The sequence below is a fragment of the Nomascus leucogenys genome, unplaced genomic scaffold, assembly GCF_006542625.1.
Source record: "Nomascus leucogenys isolate Asia unplaced genomic scaffold, Asia_NLE_v1 000842F_82056_qpd_obj, whole genome shotgun sequence".
NCBI classification, from domain to species: Eukaryota; Metazoa; Chordata; class Mammalia; order Primates; family Hylobatidae; genus Nomascus; species Nomascus leucogenys.
In genome coordinates, this window is record NW_022097643.1 from 46,097 (window position 1) to 58,962 (window position 12,866).

Genomic DNA, 12,866 nt, shown 5'->3' on the forward strand with positions numbered 1-12,866 from the left:
CCCTCCCCTCCCCTTAGTGAGGAAGGATTTGGGCTGCAGGCTGGGGTGGTCCCAGGACTCCAGTGGCCTGCTGTGGTGTGGTGGGGTGGGGTCGGGTGGGGGCGCAGCAGAGCTTCCCAAGGAAGTCACGGGATCTCGCCTTGGGATCTTCAGAAGTGCTAGTTCACAGGCCGGGCACAGTGGCTCACGCTTGTAATCCCAGCACTTTGGGAGGCCAAGGCGGGTGGATCATGAGGTCAGGAGATCGAGACCACGATGAAACCCCGTCTCTACTAAAAATACAAAAATTAGCCGGGCGTGGTGGCGGGCGCCGGGTACTCCTCTGAGACAAAACTTCCAGAGGAACTATCAGACAGCTGAATTTGTGGTCTCACGAAAATCCGCTGTTCTGCAGCCACCGCTGCTGACACCCAGCCAAACAGGGTCTGGAGTGGACCTCTAGTAAACTCCAACAGACCTGCAGCTGAGGGTCCTGTCTGGTAGAAGGAAAACTAACAAACAGAAAGGACATCCACACCAAAAACCCATCTGTACATCACCATCATCAAAGACCAAAAGTAGATAAAACCACAAAGATGGGGAAAAAACAGAGCAGAAAAACTGGAAACTCTAAAAAGCAGAGCACCTCTCCTCCTCCAAAGGAACGCAGTTCCTCACCAGCAACGGAACAAAGCTGGACGCACGATGACTTTGACGAGTTGAGAGAAGAAGGCTTCAGACGATCAAACTACTCTGAGCTACCGGAGGAAATTCAAAACAATAGCAAAGAAGTTAAAAACTTTGAAAAAAAATTAGAAGAATGGATAACTAGAATAACCAATGGAGAGAAGGGCTTAAAGGAGCTGATGGAGCTGAAAGCCAAGTTTCGAGAACTACGCGAAGATTGCAGAAGCCTCAGTAGCAGATGCGATCAACTGGAAGAAACGGTATCGCTGATGGAAGATGAAATGAATGAAATGGAGCGAGAAGGGAAGTTTAGAGAAAAAAGAATAAAAAGAAATGAACAAAGCCTCCAAGAAATTTGGGACTATGTGAAAAGACCAAACCTACGTCTGATTGGTGTACCTGAAAATGACGAGGAGAATGGAACCAAGTTGGAAAACACTCTGCAAGACATTATCCAGGAGAACTTCCCCAATCTAGCAAGGCAGGCCAACATTCAGATTCAGGAAATACAGAGAACGCCACAAAGATACTCCTCGAGAAGAGCAACTCCAAGACACATAATTGTCAGATTCACCAAAGTTGAAATGAAGGAAAAAATGTTAAGGGCAGCCAGAGAGAAAGGTCGGGTTACCCACAAAGGGAAGCCCATCAGACTAAGAGATGATCTCTCGGCAGAAACTCTACAAGCCAGAAGAGAGTGGGGGCCAATATTCAACATTCTTAAAGAAAAGAATTTTCAACCCAGAATTTCATATCCAGCCAAACTAAGCTTCATAAGTGAAGGACAAATAAAATCCTTTACAGACAAGCAAACGCTGAGTGATTTTGTCACCACCAGGCCTGCCCTAAAAGAGCTCCTGAAGGAAGCACTAAACATGGAAAGGAACAACCAGTACCAGCCACTGCAAAAACATGCCAAATTGTAAAGACCATCGAGGCTAGGAAGAAACTGCATCAACTAATGAGCAAAATAACCAACTAACATCATAAGGACAAGATCAGATTCACACATAACAATATTAACATTAAATGTAAATGGGCTAAACGCTCCAATTAAAAGACACAGACTGGCAAACTAGATAAGGACTCAGGACCCGTCAGTGTGCTGTATTCAGGAAACCCATCTCACGTGCAGAGACACACAGACTCAAAATAAAGGGATGGAGGAAGATCTATCAAGCAAATGGAAAACAAAAAAAGGCAGGGGTTGCAATCCTAGTCTGATAAAATAGACTTTAAACCAACAAAGATCAAAAGAGACAAAGAAGGCCATTACATAATGGTAAAGGGATCAATTCAACAAGAGCTAACTATCCTAAATATATATGCACCCAACACAGGAGCACCCAGATTCATAAAGCAAGTCCTGAGTGACCTACAAAGGGACTTAAACTCCCACACAATAATAATGGGAGATTTTAACACCTCACTGTCAACATTAGACAGATCAACGAGACAGAAAGTTAACAAGGATATCCAGGAATTGAACTCAGCTCTGCACAGAGTGGACCTAATAGACATCTACAGAACTCTCCACCCCAAATCAACAGAATATAATTTTTTTCAGCACCACACCACACCTATTCCAAAATTGACCACATAGTTGGAAGCAAAGCTCTCCTCAGCAAATGTAAAAGAACAGAAATTATAACAAACTGTCTCTCAGACCACAGTGCAATCAAACTAGAACTCAGGATTAAGAAACTCACTCAAAACCGCTCAACTACATGGAAACTGAACAACCTGCTCCTGAATGACTATTGGGTACATAATGAAATGAAGGCAGAAGTAAAGATGTTCTTTGAAACCAATGAGAACAAAGACACAACATACCAGAATCTCTGGGACATGTTCAAAGCAGTGTGTAGAGGGAAATTTATAGCACTAAATGCCCACAAGAGAAAGCAGGAAAGATCCAAAATAGACACCCTAACATCACAATTAAAAGAACTAGAAAAGCAAGAGCAAACACATTCAAAAGCTAGCAGAAGGCTAGAAATAACTAAAATCAGAGCAGAACTGAAGGAAATAGAGACACAAAAAACCCTTCAACAAATTAATGAATCCAGGAGCTGGTTTTCTGAAAAGATCAACAAAATTGATAGACCACCAACAAGACTAATAAAGAAGAAAAGAGAGAAGAATCAAATAGACGCAATAAAAAATGAAAAAGGGGATATCACCACCGATCCCAAAGAAATACAATCTACCATCAGAGAATACTACAAACACCTCTATGCAAATAAACCAGAAAATCTAGAAGAAATGGATAAATTCCTCGACAAATACACCCTCCCAACACTAAACCGGGAAGAAGTTGAATCTCTGAATAGACCAATAACAGGTTCTGAAATTGTGGCAATAATCAATAGCTTACCAACCAAAGAGTCCAGGACCTGATGGATTCACAGCCGAATTCTACCAGAGGTACAAGGAGGAACTGGTACCATTCCTTCTGAAACTATTCCAATCGATAGAAAAAGAGGGAATCCTCCCTAACACATTTTATGAAGCCAGCATCGTCCTGATACCAAAGCCTGGCAGAGACATAACCAAAAAAAAGAATTTCAGACCAATATCCTTGATGAACATTGATGCAAAAATCCTCAATAAAATACTGGCAAACCGAATCCAGCAGCACATCAAAAAGCTTATCCACCATAATCAAGTGGGCTTCATCCCTGGGATGCAAGGCTGGTTCAACATATGCAAATCAATAAATGTAATCCAGCATATAAACAGAACCAAAGACAAAAACCACATGATTATCTCAATAGATGCAGAAAAGGCCTTTGACAAAATTCAACAACCCTTCATGCTAAAAACTCTCAATAAATTAGGTATTGATGGGACGTATCTCAAAATAAGAGCTATCTATGACAAACCCACAGCCAATATCATACTGAACGGGCAAAAACTGGAAGCATTCCCTCTGAAAACTGGCACAAGACAGGGATGCCCTCTCTCACCGCTCCTATTCAACATAGTGCTGGAAGTTCTGGCCAGAGCAATCAGGCAGAAGAAAGAAATAAAGGGTATTCAATTAGGAAAAGAGGAAGTCAAATTGTCCCTGTTTGCAGATGACATGATTGTATATCTAGAAAACCCCACTGTCTCAGCCCAAAATCTCCTTAAGCTGATTAGCAACTTCAGCAAAGTCTCAGGATACAAAATCAATGTACAAAAACCACAAGCATTCTTGTATACCAATCACAGACAGAGAGCCAAATCATGAGTGAACTCCCATTCACAATTGCTTCAAAGTGAATAAAATACCTAGGAATCCAACTTACAAGGGATGTGAAGGACCTCTTCAAGGAGAACTACAAACCACTGCTCAATGAAATAAAAGAGGATACAAACAAATGGAAGAACATTCCATGCTCATGGGTTGGAAGAATCAAGATCGTGAAAATGGCCATACTGCCCAAGGTAATTTATAGATTCAATGCCATCCCCATCAAGCTACCAATGACTTTCTTCACAGAATTGGAAAAAACTACTTTAAAGTTCATATGGAACAAAAAAGGAGCCCGCATCACCAAGTCAATCCTAAGCCAAAAGAACAAAGCTGGAGGCATCACGCTACCTGACTTCAAACTATACTACAAGGCTACAGTAACCAAAACAGCATGGTACTGGTACCACAACAGAGACATAGATCAATGGAACAGAACAGAGCCCTCAGAAATGATGCGGCATATCTACAACTATCTGATCTTTGACAAACCTGACAAAAACAAGAAATGGGGAAAGGATTCACTATTTAATAAATGGTGCTGGGAAAACTGGCTAGCCATATGTAGAAAGCTGAAACTGGATCCCTTCCTTACACTTTATACAAAAATTAATTCAAGATGGATTAAAGACTTAAATGTTAGACCTAAAACCATTAAAATCCTACAAGAAAGCCTAGGCAATACCATTCAGGACATAGGCATGGGCAAGGACTTCATGTCTAAAACACCAAAAGCAATGGCAACAAAAGCCAAAATTGACAAATGGGATCTAATGAAACTAAAGAGCTTCTGCACAGCAAAAGAAACTACCATCAGAGTGAACAGACAACCTACAAAATGGGAGAAAATTTTTGCAACCTAGTCATCTGACAAAGGGCTAATATCCAGAATCTACAATGAACTCAAACAAATTTACAAGAAAAAAACAAACAACCCCATCAAAAAGTGGGCAAAGGACATGAACAGACACTTCTCAAAAGAAGACATTTATGCAGCCAAAAAACACATGAAGAAACGCTCATCATCACTGTCCATCACAGAAATGCAAATCAAAACCACAGTGAGATACCATCTCACACCAGTTAGAATGGCCATCATTAAAAAGTCAGGAAACAACAGGTGCTGGAGAGGATGTAGAGAAATAGGAACACTTTTACACTGTTGGTGGGACTGTAAACTAGTTCAACCATTGTGGAAGTCAGTGTGGCGATTCCTCAGGAATCTAGAACTAGAAATACCATTTGACCCAGCCATCCCATTACTGGGTATATACCCAAAGGACTATAAATCATGCTGCTATAAAGACACATGCACACGTATGCTTATTGCGGCACTATTCACAATAGCAAAGAGTTGGAACCAACCCAAATGTCCAACAAGGATAGACTGGATTAAGAAAATGTGGCACATATACACCATGGAATACTATGCAGCCATAAAAAATGGTGAGTTCATGTCCTTTGTAGGGACATGGATGAAATGGGAAAACATCATTCTCAGTAAACTATCGCAAGGACAAAAAACCAAACACCGCATGTTCTCACTCACAGGTGGGAACTGAACAATGAGAACTCATGGACACAGGAAGGGGAACATCACACTCAGGGGACTGTTGTGGGGTTGGGGGAGGGGGGAGGGATAGCATTAGGAGATATACCTAATGCTAAATGACGAGTTAATGGGTGCAGGAAATCAACATGGCACATGGATACATATGTAACAAACCTGCACATTGTGCACATGTACCCTAAAACATAAAGTATAATAATAAAAATAAAAATAAAATAAAAAAAAAATAAAATAAAATAAAAAAATAAAAAAAAAATCCTTGTTGAAATCATTTATTTCATCTAACAGTGCCTGTAGGCCGGGCGCGGTGGCTCACGCTTGTAATCCCAGCACTTTGGGAGGCCGAGGCGGGCGGATCACGAGGTCAGGAGTTCGAGACCACAGTGAAACCCCGTCTCTACTAAAAATACAAAAAATTAGCCGGGCGTGGTGGCAGGCGCCTGTAGTCCCAGCTACTTGGAGAGGCTGAGGCAGGAGAATGGCGTGAACTCGGGAGGTGGAGCCTGCAGTGAGCTGAGATCGTGCTACTGCACTCCAGCCTGGGCGACAGAGCGAGACTCTGTCTCAAAAAAAACAAAAAAACAAAAAAAAAACGTAATTCTTCTTAGAGGATGAATTCCCTAAAATGTAATTTCAGTGTTTGTCCATAACATGGGGTTAGATCTTTTCAGAGTTTTTGTTTTTTGCTGTTTTGAAACCCCTGAGACGCTATCTGTTTCCAAAGCTTTCTCTTTTGAGTTAATTTCACTAAATCCATTTGCTGTCTCATTTTGTTCTTCAGTTATTTCTTCGTTTGCAGGGGAAGCAGATTCCTCCTTTTCTAATTTTTGCTGCATTTCACGGAGCTTGGTAACAGCTTTATCTATTGACATTATGCTAATAAGATTAAAGTTATGCATGCTGACTAGATGAAGCATGAAGTTTCGACAAAAATTCTTCTTATTTTCTGTCCATAATTTTCTACAAACAGCATACAGGCATGATTCATTTGATTGTCAGCAATAAACCTATTTAATAAAAACAGAATATCAATAGCAATACAAAGCATTTTTGTCAAATGCAATAGTGATAACCATTATAAGACTATATCCAATTCCAGTAAATAAAAGATGATTAAAGAAGTGATAAAACTATAGAGAAACTGAGATTCAATCATCTGAATGAGCTTACCATTTTAGAAATTTCAAGAGATTTAATCTAACTTAAGCTTAAACAGTGCCATTAGAACAGTAGATATAATTTCTGTTCTTCAATTTCATAAGCAGTCTTAAAAGCATAAAATATTTGGGCCAGGTAATTATGCCTGTAATTCCAGTGCTTTGGGAGGCCGAGGCAGGTGGATCACAAGGTCAGGAGATCGAGACCATCCTGGCTAACACAGTGAAACCCCGTCTCTACTAAAAATGCAAAAAATTAGCTGGGCGTGGTGGTGGGTGCCTGTAGTCCCAGCTGCTTGGGAGGCTGAGGCAGGAGAATGGCGTGAACCTGGGAGGTGGAGCTTACAGTGAGTCAAGATCGCACCGCTGCACTCCAGCCTGGGCGACAGAGGGAGACTCCATCTGGAAAAAAAAAAAAAAAAAAAAAAAAACAAAAGTAGTACAGACAAGGTCTCACTATGTTGCCCAGGTTGGTCTTGAATTCCTCAACTCAAGTGATCCTCCTGCCTTGGCATCCTAAAGTGCCAGCATTGTAAGTGTGAGCCACCACACCAAGCCGGGAACGTACTTTTAGCCACAAAGGAATAAGAAAATTGTTCTCCTTTCACCTCTATGAAATGGTAAACAAATCCAAAAAGCCACGTTTTATTCTGAAAAATTAACCAATTGTTAACAATTGTGGTAATAACTGTGGTAATTTTCAGGATTTCCAGACATGTAACACGTGGCAATAAAAGGCATGAAAATTGGGTCATTAAATGAACCTACAGCTCTGTCTTGCCTTCTGCTGCTCCCTGGTCATGGTCCCACAAAGGTGGCTTTTTTTTTTTTTTTTGGAGATAGGGTCTCATTCTGTTGCCCAGGCTGGAGTGCAGTGGTTCAATCTTGGCTCACTGCAATTTCCATTTCCCGGGTTCTTCAAGTGATTCTAGTACCTCAGCCTCTCAAGTAACTGGGATTACAGGTGTGTGACACTGCACCCGGCTAAGTTTTGTACACTTAGTGGAGACAGGGTTTCACCATGTTGGCCAGGCTGGTCTCGAACTTCTGACCTCAAGTGATCCACCCGCCTTGGCCTCCCAAAGTGCTGGGATTACAGGCATGAGCCACTGTGCCCAGCTCTATAAAATGTTTTGAGTGTGAACGAGTCAACCCTGACAGAGTTTGCAAGCATGGGAGACACACTACTACAAGAGTTAGGATGGGCACCAGTGATTTCTGAGGAGGGTCTATGATGATGACACCCTTTCCTACGGACACCAGGGTTGCAGCAGCCTGTTTCCTCTTGAAAGCTGACGGAATCACAACCCTGATATATAATGCTGCAATGACTCACATCTCTGCAACAAGTTCTAAAGACAAGGTCTGGTTTTTGCCCTGATTTTATTAATACTAATGAATATAATATTAATTCATTGTTATAAATAATACCAAAAGGAATGTCTTTGTACCTAAAAAACACCTGCCAAACCAAAAAAAACATTGGACTAGAATAAAATTTGGGACAAATATACATTAATGGAATTTTAAATAAGATTCTAACACACGCAGATTTCTAGGATGTGAAACAGCAAAAGACCATAAATAATAAAATATTTAAATTAATTTAGAAATACCCTACCCATGCTTTATGACATAGAGATTCCACAGTTTCATCACTTCTTTCTCTCCTTAACATCAGAAAATTCTTCAATTTGCTGGGAAAAAGAAAAATACCTATTAAACACATATTTTAAGAAAAACTTGTGAGAATATCAAAACAGAATGGAACTAAAAATACCACAACATATTTATACAGCAAAGTTGCAACATTTCTTAAAATTAACTTCTATTTAAGCAGTCATTTCATTAAATTAATTTATTTATTTATTTAGAGACAGAGTCTTGCTCTATCGCCCAGGCTGAAGCACAGTGGCACAATCTCAGCTCACTGAAACCTTGACCTCCCGGGTTCAAGCGATTCTCCTGTCTCAGCCTCCTGAGTAGCTGGGATCTCAAGCACGCGCTACCATGCCCAGTTAACTGTTGTATTTTCTTTTAGTAGACAGGGTTTTGCCATGTTGGCCAGGCTGGCCTCAAACTCCTGACCTCAGGTGATCAGCCCAACTCACCCTACCAAAGTGTTGGGATTACAGGCGTGAGCCAGCACACCCGCCGTCATTTAAAAAGGGAAAGCCTAAATTACGATTACCTATAAATATAAAAATGAAAACACACAATACAAATTTACTTAAAGAAAATCCATCTTCCCTTTAACTTGGTAACTTTTTTGTTTTGATACAGGCTCTCGCTCTGTCACCCAGGCTGGAGTGCAGTGGTGCAATCTTGGCTCACTGCAACCTCCATCTCCTGGGGTTAAGAGACTCTCCTGCCTCAGCCAACTGAATAGCTGGGATTACAAGTGCGTGCCACCATGCCCGGCTAATTTTTTGTATTTTTAGTAGAGACCGGGTTTCGCCATGCTGTCCAGACTGGTCTTGAACTCCTGAACTCAGGCAATGCTCCTGCCTCGCAAAGTGCGGGGATTACAGGTGTGAGCGACCGCCACCAGCCTTACTTGGTTAAGTTTTAAAGTGACATAATTTTAAAAACCGTACATTTCTGGATTCCTTAATTTTTTTTTAAAAAAAGTTCCTTTACACTAAAAGTCTAGTTCATAGTAAGCAATTTTCAAAACAAATTAATAATATTCCAAGATAACTGCCGATAAAGCTAATAATAATTACTGTAATGGTTTTTTCTCTTAGCCATTCAGGATCCTTTTCATCTTCACTACTTCCATTTCTTGTGGGTGGAGAGGTAAGCAAGTATCACCATGGAAATACAGATGATTGTGGCCACTACTCTGTTCTTTGCTGCTCTACCTCCCCATCTTCAGATTCAAGAAATTCAGACATGCTTGCTTTTGTTTGTTTTGGCCTAATGAAAAGAAATAAATGTTGATTTATGGCCTCTACATATATACCATCTAAGCTCACGACTAGGAGTTGAGATCTGTGATAATCTGCATCACCATTTTATAAAACTAACCATAAAACAACAGTATTAGAGGCACACCCCCACTAGTTATTTTCTTTCGGTACATAATGTAAATCAAACCTATTACATATTAATTCAAACACAGTTTTAAAACTTTCTGGGTGTGAAAAGTTACAGTTAAAAAGGAGGAAAAAGAAATGAAGTGCTGGCTGGGCACGGTGGCTCACACTTGTAATCCCAGCACTTTGGGAGGCCGAGGCAGGCGGATCATGAGGTCAGAAGATTGAGACCACGATGAAACCCCGTCTCTACTAAAAATACAGAAATTAGCCGGGCGTGGTGGCGGGCGCCTGTAGTCCCAGCTACTCGGAGAGGCTGAGGCAGGAGAATGGCGTGAACCCGGGAGGCGGAGCTTGCAGTGAGCCGAGATTGCGCCACTGCACTCCAGCCTGGGTGACAGAGCGAGACTCTGTCTCAAAAAAAAAAAAAAAAAAAAAAAAAAAGAAATGAAGTGCTAGTTAGGGCACATTCAGATAGGAATATGCATATAAAATCCTACATGTCAAAACTGTGTATTCTAACTCATGTATATTCACAAAGCGGAAAAGCTGTAACACTGGTTACATACGCATACACCTGCCTTAAAATTTTTTTCAGTTTTACTAAGATTTAAAATTCCCTCTTTGTAATTTTATTTATTACTATTATTATTATTTGAGACGAAGTTTCGCTCTTGTTGCCCAGGCCGGAGTGCAATGGCACGACCTTGGCTCACGGCAACCTCGACCTCCCAGGTTCAAGCAATTATCCAGAAACTTCTACTGACAGAATTCTTTAATCCCAATAACCACTGCAGCAGTAGTGACATTAACATCATTAAAACTTAAGTATAAAGTTCAAAGAAAAAGTGAGAAAACTTCTCTGTAGAAATCGGAGCTATCAAGTGTTATAAAGCAGTTAACAACCCCATAGACACCTAATACTGAAAAATAATAATTTCCACCTAACTAACTAGTAGCTTCGTCTGGCTCCTTTGTTCCTCCAACATCAGTAAAAATCAGAGCTTAAACTTTTGTTATATGCCCTTTTTACCCACCTGCACACAAGAATGTGTGTGATAGGATTTCTCTTAACTGGTCCATTGTGACTAAAAGCAAATCTAGGTTGGCGATGAATATCCTGAGGATTTCCTGCATAGGAGCCATCATAACACTCATTGATAGAAACATCTATCCTAGCACCTTTTGGATGACACTGCAACAAAAATGTCCAAAAAAAATTAATTATCCTATCCTAAATATCCCTCCAATTTAATTAAAGAATTTGTGGGCTCTTAATATTTAGAAAACGAAAATAGGCCAGGCACACCAGCATGGTAAACAAGCAATCAGAAGACCTGGGGTCAACAAAATGTGTTAAAATCTTAACTATGTCATTTATTGTTGGTGACTTTGTACAAATTATTTCTTGGTTGAGCAAGAATAAGAAAATTATCACTTAATTCAAAGAGTTGGTTGAGGATTTTGTGAGTCTATTAGAGACACTACACAAACATTAATTATAATTCCAAATATATATCAACTGAATCATTCACTGTAATCCATATATACAGCAACCTATCAAATACAGAAATTTGTTATTTTTATACAAAGTACAATTTTTGAAAGTCACGCTATCTTGTACTTAATGCATATTTTTTCCCTTTTTTAATTAAAAAAATTTTTGTGGGTACATAGGTGTATGTATTTATGGGGTACAAGAGATTTCTTAACACAAATTGAGAAAACATGAAAAATTACTCACAACATAGTTGAAGATAAATCTGCTATGGCAGAGTTTAAGATGCTTGAGTAAACTATAAAGTTTGCGGCAGTTCAGAGTACACCAAGGGCAATGCAGGTCATCTCTTGCTTCAGTTTGTTGCCTTGTATTGTTGTTATAGAGAAACTAAAAACAATAAAAAAAAAAAAAAGCAAATCTCCAATTTATGCTTAACAAGATATTTTGCTTAAATATCACTTCTAAAAATAGTTTAAAAAATTTAAAAGGAAAATCAAATTAGAGATATTCTCATTAAATATGCCCAGCGAGGCGAGGTCACTCACGCCTGTTAATCCCAGCATTTTGGGAGGCCAAGACAGACACTGTCAAATGTATCGCTTGGAGCTCAAGACAAGCCTGGGCAACATGGTAAAACCTCGTCTACACAAAAACTACAAAAATTAGCCGGGAGTGGTGGCGTGTGCTTGTAATTAGTTACTCGGGAGGCTGAGGCGTGAGAATCCGGTTGAACCCAGGAGGCAGAGGTTGCAGTGAGCCAAGACTGCACCACTGCACTCCAGCCTGGGCAACAAAGTGAGATCCTGTCTCAAATAAATAAATAAAATAAAAATGAACAAAAAATTTTCATGTTTGACATACAAAAAACAAATACATTTCATAATTACTTTAAGAAGAAGGGTTAGCTATGTTTACCTGATAAAATATTCTTAATTTTTGTCGGTTTTCATTTGGAGTATCCTTTTGTTTGTAGATCTGTAGTCAATGATTCTTTAACAGATGAAAATATAACTTTTATATTCAATAAAAACATTGCTTTTGAAAAGCAAAATCACATACCTCACAAAAACTATTAGATATTAAAGGTTTCACAGAATTCTACTTGTGGTATTTAAATACATTTCTGTTATCTCCCTCAACTGATGATTGCGGGAACAATACCCATAATCAGCATCCCTAATCTGATATTAAGGTCTATTGGCAGGACATTTTTTTTTTCTTAAAAAGCACCTCTGGCTGGGCATGGTGGCTCACGCCTGTAATCCCAGCACATTGGGAGGCCAAGGCAGGAGAATCACGAGGTCAGGAGTTAGAGACCAGCCTGCCCAAAATGGCAAAACCCCGTCTCTAATTAAAAATATAAGAAATTAGCAGGGCATGGTGGTGGGCACCTGCAATCCCAGCTACTCAGGAGGCGGAAACAGGAGAATAGCTTGAACCCGGGAGGCAGAGGTTGCAGTGAGCCAAGACCACACCACTGCACTTCCGCCTGGGTGAAAAGAGCGAAACTTGGTCTCAAAAAACAAAAACAGGGCCGGGCGCGGTGGCTCACGCCTGTAATCCCAGCACTTTGGGAGGCCAAGGCGGGCAGATCACCTGAGGTGTCAGGAGTTTGTGACCCACCTGGCCAACATGGCAAAACCCCATCTCTACTAAAAATACAAAAATTAGCCAGGAATGTTGGTGGGCACTTTTA